The 9733-nt window shown below is 37.0% G+C and overlaps 1 long non-coding RNA gene across 2 annotated transcripts; it reads right to left on the bottom strand.

The window, feature by feature from the left end:
* Positions 1 to 893: 893 nt before the first annotated feature.
* Positions 894 to 5819, bottom strand: LOC139705268 (uncharacterized). 2 transcript variants are annotated; one of them, XR_011707175.1, is made up of 3 exons: positions 5299 to 5819; positions 3275 to 3303; positions 894 to 1078 (listed from the first exon to the last, which is right to left on the bottom strand). It is a non-coding gene; the product is annotated as an uncharacterized lncRNA (long non-coding RNA). The 2 variants fall into 2 exon arrangements; XR_011707176.1 differs by having other exon boundaries at positions 894 to 2377.
* Positions 5820 to 9733: the final 3914 nt, after the last annotated feature.

The raw sequence follows: 9733 nt of genomic DNA on the forward strand, positions 1-9733 counted from the left end.
CGGAAGGCACACAGGCAGAATTATTTCAAGTGTAAGGGTTTTTTTTCTGTTTTCAACCACTGACTCCCAGATAATCTGTCTCAGTCTCTCAAGGCCAAGATGGTATCAGAGGGACCTCTGGAGAATTAATTGATAACAGGATGGCAGTGGGTTGGAACTCTTCCTTTTTACTCCATACAGATCTCCCCTAACCCTTTTTTGCAATAAAACATATAGTTGGCCAAGTGCCGTGGTGCATGCCCGTAACCCCAGCAGCACAAGAGGCTGAGGCAGGAGGATTGCGATTTCAAAGCTAGGTTCAGTACCTTAGTAAGATCCTAAGCAACTCAGAGAGACCCTATCTCTAAATAAAATACAGAAAAGGGCTGGGGATATGGCTCAGTGGATAAGTGCTCCTGGGTTCAATCCCAGTACCAAAAATAAAACAAAAAAATGTAGATGTACTTCTCATGAAAAATTTATTTATTTATATTTGGAACCATGGATTGAACCCAGGGCCACTTAATCACTGAGCTACATCCCCAGCCCTTTTTATTTTTTATTTTGAGACCAGATCTCTCTAAGTTGCTTAGGGCCTTGCTAAACTGCTGAGGCTGGCCTTGAACTTGTGATCCTCCTGCCTCAGCCTCCTGAGTCACTGAGATTACACGTGTATGCCAACGCACCCAGCAAGAAAATTTCATTTTTAAAAAAGAGTAACAACAGACTCTCTAGACAGAGTTGTATAGCTATTAGTATGAAACAAGCAAGACTAAGAAGGGGAACTGAGGAATGGAGGGATGGGTATCTCATTCAGAGAGGGACTCGCCCAGATCCCCACACCCCAAAGATTTGGAGAATGAAATCATTAAACTCAAGCACTCTGCTACTGAGCTACATCTCCAGCTCTTTTTATTTTTTTTATTTTGAGACAGGACTTCTCTAAGTTGCTGAGGCTGGCTTTGGGTTTCTGATCCTCCTGCTTCAGCCTCCTGGGAGGCTGGGATTACAGGTGTGTGCCACTGTGCAGAACTTGATTTGTCATCTTTAGAGGCAATGGACACGTGCATTGTTTACCAGAAACATCATCACTTCTTCACTTGGAGGGAAAAAAAAAGGAAAAAAGTTACTGTGACATCCAGGCTTAGAACAGATAGTACAAAAGAATGAGGGCATCTGCTTTTCTGTCACCAATTTGTGAAGTGCAAAGAACAGAAGAGATTGGCAGAGATTCAGAAATGCTCAATAAGAAAGATAACACAGGCACATGGTCGCCTTTTCTACACACGTATGCCTTCATTTCAATACAGCGAACATCTGTTGAGTGCCCACTTCATGTTGCTGAGGGGTACACAGAATTCATGGAAAATAAAACATAGCTTCAGCCCTCAGGAGGGGAACATTGAACCCTCTGCTTTGCTTTCCAGGGCTTTGTAGCAATTAAAGCACGCTCTCCTATTGCTTGGAACTAGATCAGTCGATTTGTTTTATTTTGTTTTGGTCACATCACTGTTCTGCCACAAGTTTCTGCAGATATTTGATGAGTGGTAGACTCTATTTCTCCCCTATTTCTAGCCCCTGACTCCTGATTTCCCAGGAGAAGAAACAACAGATTAGCAATATGTTATCCATTGGGACATTATCAGTAACTCACAAGAGCTCACTGATGGGAAAAAACATCTCTTTCATGTGCACGTATGAACATGTAACAAGAAATCTCACCATTATGTACAACTATAATGTACCAATAAAAATGTGGAAAAAGAAGACATCTCTTTCTGTGAGCTGTAAAGTCCTTCTCTGGGTATAAACCATCTTCCCTCCTTTGACATAATTCCATAATGATTTCTATTTTAGCATAATAACACAGCAAGAGTTTAAAATCTATTCCTTTTTTTTTTACTTTGAAATGATTAGATAATCTACATATGACTAGTTTTTCTGGCTCTGTGACAATGAGCAATATCACTCAAATCAGGTTTGAGTTGCATCCATTACTAGCTAACTTGTCACCCAAAGGAGAAGCTAAGGTCCTCTGGCTTCTGGTACACTAAAATTCCCCAGAATTTTTTTTTTTTTTCTTTTCTAAACATCGCTTGGGGATAGAGGAATGCTCCGAGGGGAGACTTTGAATAATCCATCATCTGGATTCATAGGAACAGAGAGAAACAAAACAGAATTTATAAAAATCATTTATTAAAAGGAAGAAAGAAGGAATGAGGTCTGGTTATCTAACTTTCTTCCTTCCTTCCTTTATTTCTCCCTCTTTCCTATTCTTTTCCCTCCAGCAGGAGACACATGTATATAGACCACCCTTCCCCACCTGTGAGCTCCTCAGCTCTGCCCTCCAGGCTGAACTTTCTCTCCAGCTCCAGCCAGGCTTTGCTGAGCAAGCTGCCTAGAACAGGGAAAGACTCGTAAACCAGGAAAAGCAAACCAAAAGTGTTTCTCTTTTAAATTGGGACAAGGTAAAGGAAAATGTCCATTTTTAAAAAGTGTTCTTGGGAATCATTCTTTTATTCAAAAGATTACTATTGTCACATACACCGCACCCTGTTGGACAAACTGAAGACAGAAAGCTAAAACATACTCATACAAATGACCAAAACATAAGTAGAAAGCAGTATGAACACTTGAAATTCCGAGGTGAAAGAGATCCCTCTAGGTTAGGAAAAGCAGGGCAGGGGTAACAGAGGAGGTCACTTTTGACTTGAGCCTGTCCACAGCAGAGTGATGGACAGAGGGAATAATGACCTGCCCCTTCACAACTTGGAACTCCATCTCTCTGAGATTTGATATCTCCTTCTATAAAAGGAGGATTTGAGGATCTGGACGGTTCTTAACCCCCCGCCCCCAACTCATTATACTTCTAGCCTGTGATGTGGACTTTGGTTGAACTTTAGCTGATATTTGCCTGTGTTTTGACCAAGATATTTCTCACCCTTCTTATCTTTCAGTCACTCCTTTTTGTCTTTTTTTTTTGCTTCCTCTCCTTCATCCTCTATGAGTTAATAAGGAGCTACTACAGCTTGTAAGTGTATTTGTCAGCCACTACCATGGTGCTGCTGTATATAAACCCCTCTGTGAGTTGGTGGTACACCACATTCCTTCTCACACGCAGGGATTTCTGGGTAACTAACCCAGCCTGGACTGTGCTGGTGGGTGGGGGGTGGGGGGTGGAGTTGGAGAGGGTTGGGGGGAGCTGAGTGGGGGGCATCACGTCCTCCTCCAATCTTTGTTCATTGGCTGTAGTTTGTCCTTGTTATCACATTTACATAATGTTTTGGATTCTTACCTTTGTCTGCACCTTCTCCCAACATGTTGCTCAAGAGGAAGAAGAAACAGATAAATATTCATTAGATAAATCAACACAAAACCCACATTTTCCAGAATTCTGTTTTATGTTAAAATGAATGTCCTAGAAATAGCTAAAATCAAACCATAAGGAACTGCCGTCTGGACTTTTTTCCACAAGGTTTAAATACATGACATAGTTACGATTCTTCTGTGATAAAAGTCATGATAAGAATTCTAGTAATATCTCATGAAATAAATCGAGTATCTAAAATGTTGGGCTAATTCTAGCATGGAAAGATCACGACCTCTGTACTTTTTAGGAAGAAAATGTTTGCTAAATAAATTATTAATGAAAAAATAAAATCCAGAGGGAACTATTAGCTTCCTTGGGAAGCACTTTCAAGCACTCTCGAAATTCCATAAAAGCATTTATTTGCATATGAATGATGAACTAATTAAAAATGATCTTTATCTGTTTGTTAAAATAGGTTCAAAAGGAACTCTCCTTGGAAATGCATGAGAATCAGCTCATATTCCAGGAGAGCTTTAAAATACAAACTCATAGATCTCAAAAAGAACTTCATAAGTCAAACTTTTATTCATTTGAATCTCTCAGATAATTATTCTGAATTAGAGTTTTCACCGTGTTAAGCAATTTTATCCACCTACTGATGACTTTTAACAAAACGTTTTAAGAAGGATAACAAATGGAGAATTACTTTGGATGTTTTAACCCAGATAAGTCAGCCCAGACAAATTTGGCTACATATTTTGGTACCCAACTGAACCCCCCTACCTGAAAAGAAAGGTTTTGAAAAACACAAAGATAGGAGCAGTCAGGCCTAGTGGCAGACCCCTGGAATCCAAACTACTTGAGGCTGAGGCAAGAGGATCACAAATTCAAGGCCAGCCTTGATAATTTAGCAAGACCCTGTCTCAAAAAAAAAAAAAAAAAAAAGTTTTTAAAAAGGTCTGGGGATGTAGCTCAGTGGCAGAGCACTTGTCTACCATGTATGAGAGCTCTGGGTTCAATTACCAACACCAAAAAAAAAAAAAAAAAAAAAAAAAAAGAAAGAAAGAATTAGCCTTCCAGAAGTGTTTTTAACTTATATCTTTTAAAAAAAAATTAGTTGTAGGTAAATATAATATCTTTATTTATTTATTTATTTATTTATTTTGTGGTGCTAAGGATTGAACCCAGTGCCTCAAACATGCTAGGTAAGCACTCTTCCACTGAGCCACAACCCTAGCCCCATTTACTTGTATCTTGATATATAATTATATCATTATCTCCTATGGGATATAGGTGGAATGTTCCTGTTTATTATTCTGGAATGCATTTCTTCTCTGACAGTTCAGTGTAATTCTTGCGAAGCAAATGGATATGACTGTGAAAACGTGTGTGCTTGCTATGCCAAGTAATACATGCTTTTGATCACCATTTTGTAATTCCAGTTTCTGGCAGCAATGGATTTGTTACCCTGCAGTGTTAATTCCCTATGCATTGTAGTGAACAGCATTCTCTACTTATTGCCATACATTTAACTTTATGATGATTTATTGTTTGTGAGCCTATGTTTCTTTCTTTTCTTTTCTTTTTTTAGGTACTAGAGATGGAACACAGATGTTAGGCCAGTGCTGTACCACTGTATATATATCTATCCCCAGCCCTTTTTTTTTTTTCATTTTTTTATTTTAATTTGTTATGTATGACAGCAGAATGCATTATAATTCCTAGCACACAAATAGAGCACGATTTTTCATATCTGGTTGTACACAAAGTAGAGTCCCACCATTCGTGCCTTCATACATATACTTGGGGTAATGATGTCCATCTCACTCACCATCTTTCCTACCCCCATGTCTCCTCCCTACCCCACCCTCCCCTTTTCCCCTTTACCCTATCTAGAGTTCATCTAATCTTCCCATGCCCCACTCCCGACCACCACATTATGAATCAGCAGCCTTAAATCAGAGAAAACATTCGCATTTGGTTTTTAGGAACTGGCTAACTTCACTTACCATTATATTCTCCAACTCCATCCATTTACCTGCAAATGCCATGATTTTATTCTCTTTTATTGCTGAATAATATTCCATGGTGTATATATACCACATTTTCTTTATCCATTCATCTACTGAAGGGCATCTAGGTTGGTTCCACAGTTTAGGTATTGTGAATTGTGCTGCTATAAACATTGATGTGGCTGTGTCCCTGTAGTATGCTGAGTCAGGTTCTCACTAAATTGTCCAGGCTGGCCTTGAACTTGATCCTCCTGTTGCAATCTCCTGAATGGCTGGAATTGCCCAGTTCTTTGTTTCTTTATAAATTTTAAAATCAAGTAAATTTTCTTAATTGTCTCTCTCTGTAACAAGTGTTTACTTGTTCTCTTTCTCTCCCTCTCTTCTCTTTTTCTTCCTCCTCCTTCTGTTCCTCTTTCTGTCTCTTTCTCTTTGTTCATTATTAATTATAAATATATATTATAAAATCTTCATCCCTTCACTTTCGCAATCTCCTCTAGTCCCGATCAAAACCCTTAAACTTTTGCAGTTGCCACTTGGCAAGGATGATGTTTATCTGTTTCAGTTCTGTAAGGCAGTGCCAAATATTTCAACTTAGCTCGGCCTTTAGTCAAGCTAATCAAGTCACAGATTAAGCCATCCAAATTCACAGCTTGCTCATGAACCAGACAAGTATGGGAAGGGGGAGGAAACTGGAACGGAACACTCTGGGTACTGCATGATCCTTCTCATCCCTCTGTCACCTCTGTAACCAAGAAAATTTTCTTAAGCTCTCAGTTAAATGACCAGTTCTTTTAAACTCTTCTCTTTTACAGTAATTTTCACTATTTAGTAGTGCCTTTTAAATCTCTTTCATCCTATACACTTATTTTTTTTCCACCAAAACTTTACTTTCTGTAGATTTATTGCAAAAATCAAAATATTTCCTCCAAAATACACAATTATAACATAGAATCTTTTGATGTCACACACCTAGAGATTATCATCCTTCATTCAGTAAGGAGTATAAAGGACTAGGTTTAGTTTTCCAGTCTCCTACATAGCCATCTTTGAGAATCACCCACTGGTCCAACTGTACTGCTTGTCGGTACATCTGCCCAAATTATAAAAAAAAAAAAGAAAAGAAAAAAAAATTCCAAAGAGCATGCCATTATTGTTGCAGATATTCCAAATTGCACTGAACTAAGAGTTTGGACTGTAAACAGGGACTTGGCTAGTCCCTGGGGAAAATGTTCAAGTTTGAAATCTTCTATAGTTGGTCCTGAAACTTACAAGAATGACTTTGTATTTTGCAACTAATAAAAACTAGTGGCCCACAATAGTCCTTGTGCTTCCAAGTGTGCTAAAGAGAATTTAGAGAGCTATTTGAGTTGTCTAAACCAATTTTCTATTCACAATCCCTTTTCAAAAAAACGTAGTTCAGCAATGTAGCTTTTATACAAAATTGGATGTGCACATTCCTGAAAAAAATGAGATCCAGAAGTTAGTGATTGACTAATGGATAAGGCTGAACATTGGAACAATGTGGTAAGCTTGCCTCTGTTAACTTTGCTCAGACAGACCTTGGGAACTTGGGTCTTTCTAAAGCTGGAGGTTTTTCTTTTTTTTTTTTTTTTACCTTCTTCAGCAAGGTATTTGTCTATGAATGTGAAACACTGAAAATATTGGTTTATGCATGTTTTTTATTTGTGGGACTATTTTTTGCCTTTACATTATCAATATGCAATAAGCACATCCATAGCATTTTTCTGTTTTGCTAAACATAGATTATCACTATTATCTCATTAACCCTCACTGACCCCCTGTGAATATGGCCACACATTTATCTCTCTCCCTCTTTCTCTCTCTCTCTCTCTCTCTCTCCCTCCCTCCCTCCCTCCCTCTTTACTTGGGCTGACCGAATCTAAAAATAAAAAGGTCTGTCCAAGCACTGCCACAACTGGAAATGAAATTACAGCATGTTCTAACATTTATCAATCATTTTGAAGAAAAATATAAAATTTGACTGAATATATGTCATTTCCAGGAAATTTATTTAAGACACAACTTTCTTTAGAGAAGGCCTGTTGGCATTATTACACGGGAAAAAAAAATAACTCCGAAGTAAGTATATGTGAAAATTTAAGAACTATAAAGCATGTATTCATTGCTTTCAGTATTATAGAGATCCTGCCTAATAGTTGCTGGAGTACAGAATTGCTTCAGGTCAGGGAAAGAAAGATTATATCTATTTCTAAAACTATTCCATTCCCTCTGGAATATAATATCCCCTTGAAATATACTTGATATTTCAATTACCAATCCTTGTTTCTTTGCCAGAAATATATTTCTGACAATGATGGGTAATGTACTAGGCCTTGCATGATATTATTTTTTGGGGCCTCTGAGTGCAAATATAAGTCTCCTTCATGGGAGTCAATGATGCTTTACAAAGATGTTTTTTCCTGGGCCTTTGATATGTCACATTTTAGAATATTTTTCACTATGAGAATATGTGCAAAGGCAAAAGATTTACATTTCTGAACATTGTCTCTCTTGAATATAAATGTGATATTTTGGAGGTAGAACGTTTTAAAGGGAGGATACGTGAACACTTTAGGGCACCATTTTGTGGTATGCAGATTCGTGACTCTGTCTGAACCACCGTATTTCAAGTGCACTGAATACTTCCCGATACTCCTTTGGCTACCGAGCTTTTGTACATTTCTTTAGGACTGAGTGTGCTTTGCCAGAGGTGTTCCTTTGCTCCTGTGTCTGGGCCAGACTTCTGGAATGTGCAGTGCCACACAGAAAGGAGTCACATGTAGGTCAATTTATTAAAACTAGTTTGCTGTTCTTAAAATAGGATGCATGCTTATGGGTAAACAAAAGAAGAAAATAAAAGCACATACCTAAAATCCCATCACCATAAAGAAAACTTCTAACATCAGTGTGGTGAATTTCCTCTAGACGTTTCAATCTATTCTCATTTATTGGATCAATTCCTATATGTAGGATTTTTTTTTAAATCATATTTATGTGTACTGACTGCCAACAAGTTCTCTAGGAATATTAAACCAATTTACATTTCCACCAACAGGAAATAAAAGTATCCATTTCCTGAAATCATCTCCAACTCTGAATGTTATTAACCTTTTTCATATTTGTCAACTGGACAAAAAAATGACATTTCAATGATATTTTTAATACTATTTGGCTAGTCTTTAATTACGAATAAGACTAAATATCTAATATGTTTATGGGTTGATTGGATAACTTCTTTTTGTAAGCTTTCTGTTTATATTCTTTGGTCATCTTTTGTTTTTTCACCCTTATGTGTAAAATATTTTTTAAAAATTTTAGCTCTTTGTTTTGTAATATGTTGCAAAACATTTTCCCAATTTGTCATGTCCTTTTTCATAGTGTGACTTGAGGTTTGTTTTTGTTGTTGTTGTTGTTGTTTGTAACACTGAAGTTTAAAGATTCAAAGTTATTGACCTGGTCCTTTTGATTTCCAAATTTTTGTGACACAGTTTTAAAAGGCCTACCATACTCCAAAAACATTTTTCTCTCTTTTTTTAATCTGTCCCACATCTGTTATCCATCTAGAAGCCTTTATGTATAAGGAGTTGATGTTTTATTTTTTAAGTTGACAAAAAAAATTGTATATATTTATGGTGTACAACATGTTTTTGAAAAATATGTACATTGTGAAATAATCAAGCTGATTAACATGCATTACCTCACACATTTATCATTTTTTGTGGTAAGACCATTTAAAATCTACTCTCAGTAATTTTGAAGTATATAATACCTTGTTAATAACCATCGTCATCACATTGCACAATAAAGCTTTGTTCTTTTTCTTCTTCTTCTTTTTTTTTATACCAGGGATTGAACCCAAGGGCACTTAACCATTAAGCCACATCCCCAGCCCTTATTTATTTTTTTTATTTTGAGACAGGATCTTGCTAAGTTGCTGAGACTGGCTTTGAACTTGAGATCTTCCTGCCTGAGCCTCCCAAGCCACTGGTATTACAGGCATGTGCCATCATATCCGGCTCAACAATAGAACTCTTGAACTTTTTTCTCCTGTCTAGCTAAAATTCTGGACCCTTTTATTAACATTTTTCCAATTTCCAGCTTCTAATTCCCATCATGCTTAGGAATTTAAATCTTGAATGTTTTAATTTTTTTCCCCAAATAACACCTTTTGTCCCAAACACTTACTGAATAATCATAGTTGTTTACTACTTATTTGTAATGCAAACTTTATCATATAAGTGAATATGTGTGACTATATCCAGCAATGTGATCAAAGCATTGTATTTGGAGTCAGACAAACCTCAATAAAATTCTATCATTCTCTTCCTATGGCCCTTCCTGTTAAGGTTTTAGTACTGAAATCAATGTTTTCTTGTAATCTGTTCTCTAAGTTGTTGTTGTTTTTGTTTTT

Source organism: Marmota flaviventris, chromosome 3, assembly GCF_047511675.1.
Source record: "Marmota flaviventris isolate mMarFla1 chromosome 3, mMarFla1.hap1, whole genome shotgun sequence".
Taxonomy (NCBI): Eukaryota; Metazoa; Chordata; class Mammalia; order Rodentia; family Sciuridae; genus Marmota; species Marmota flaviventris.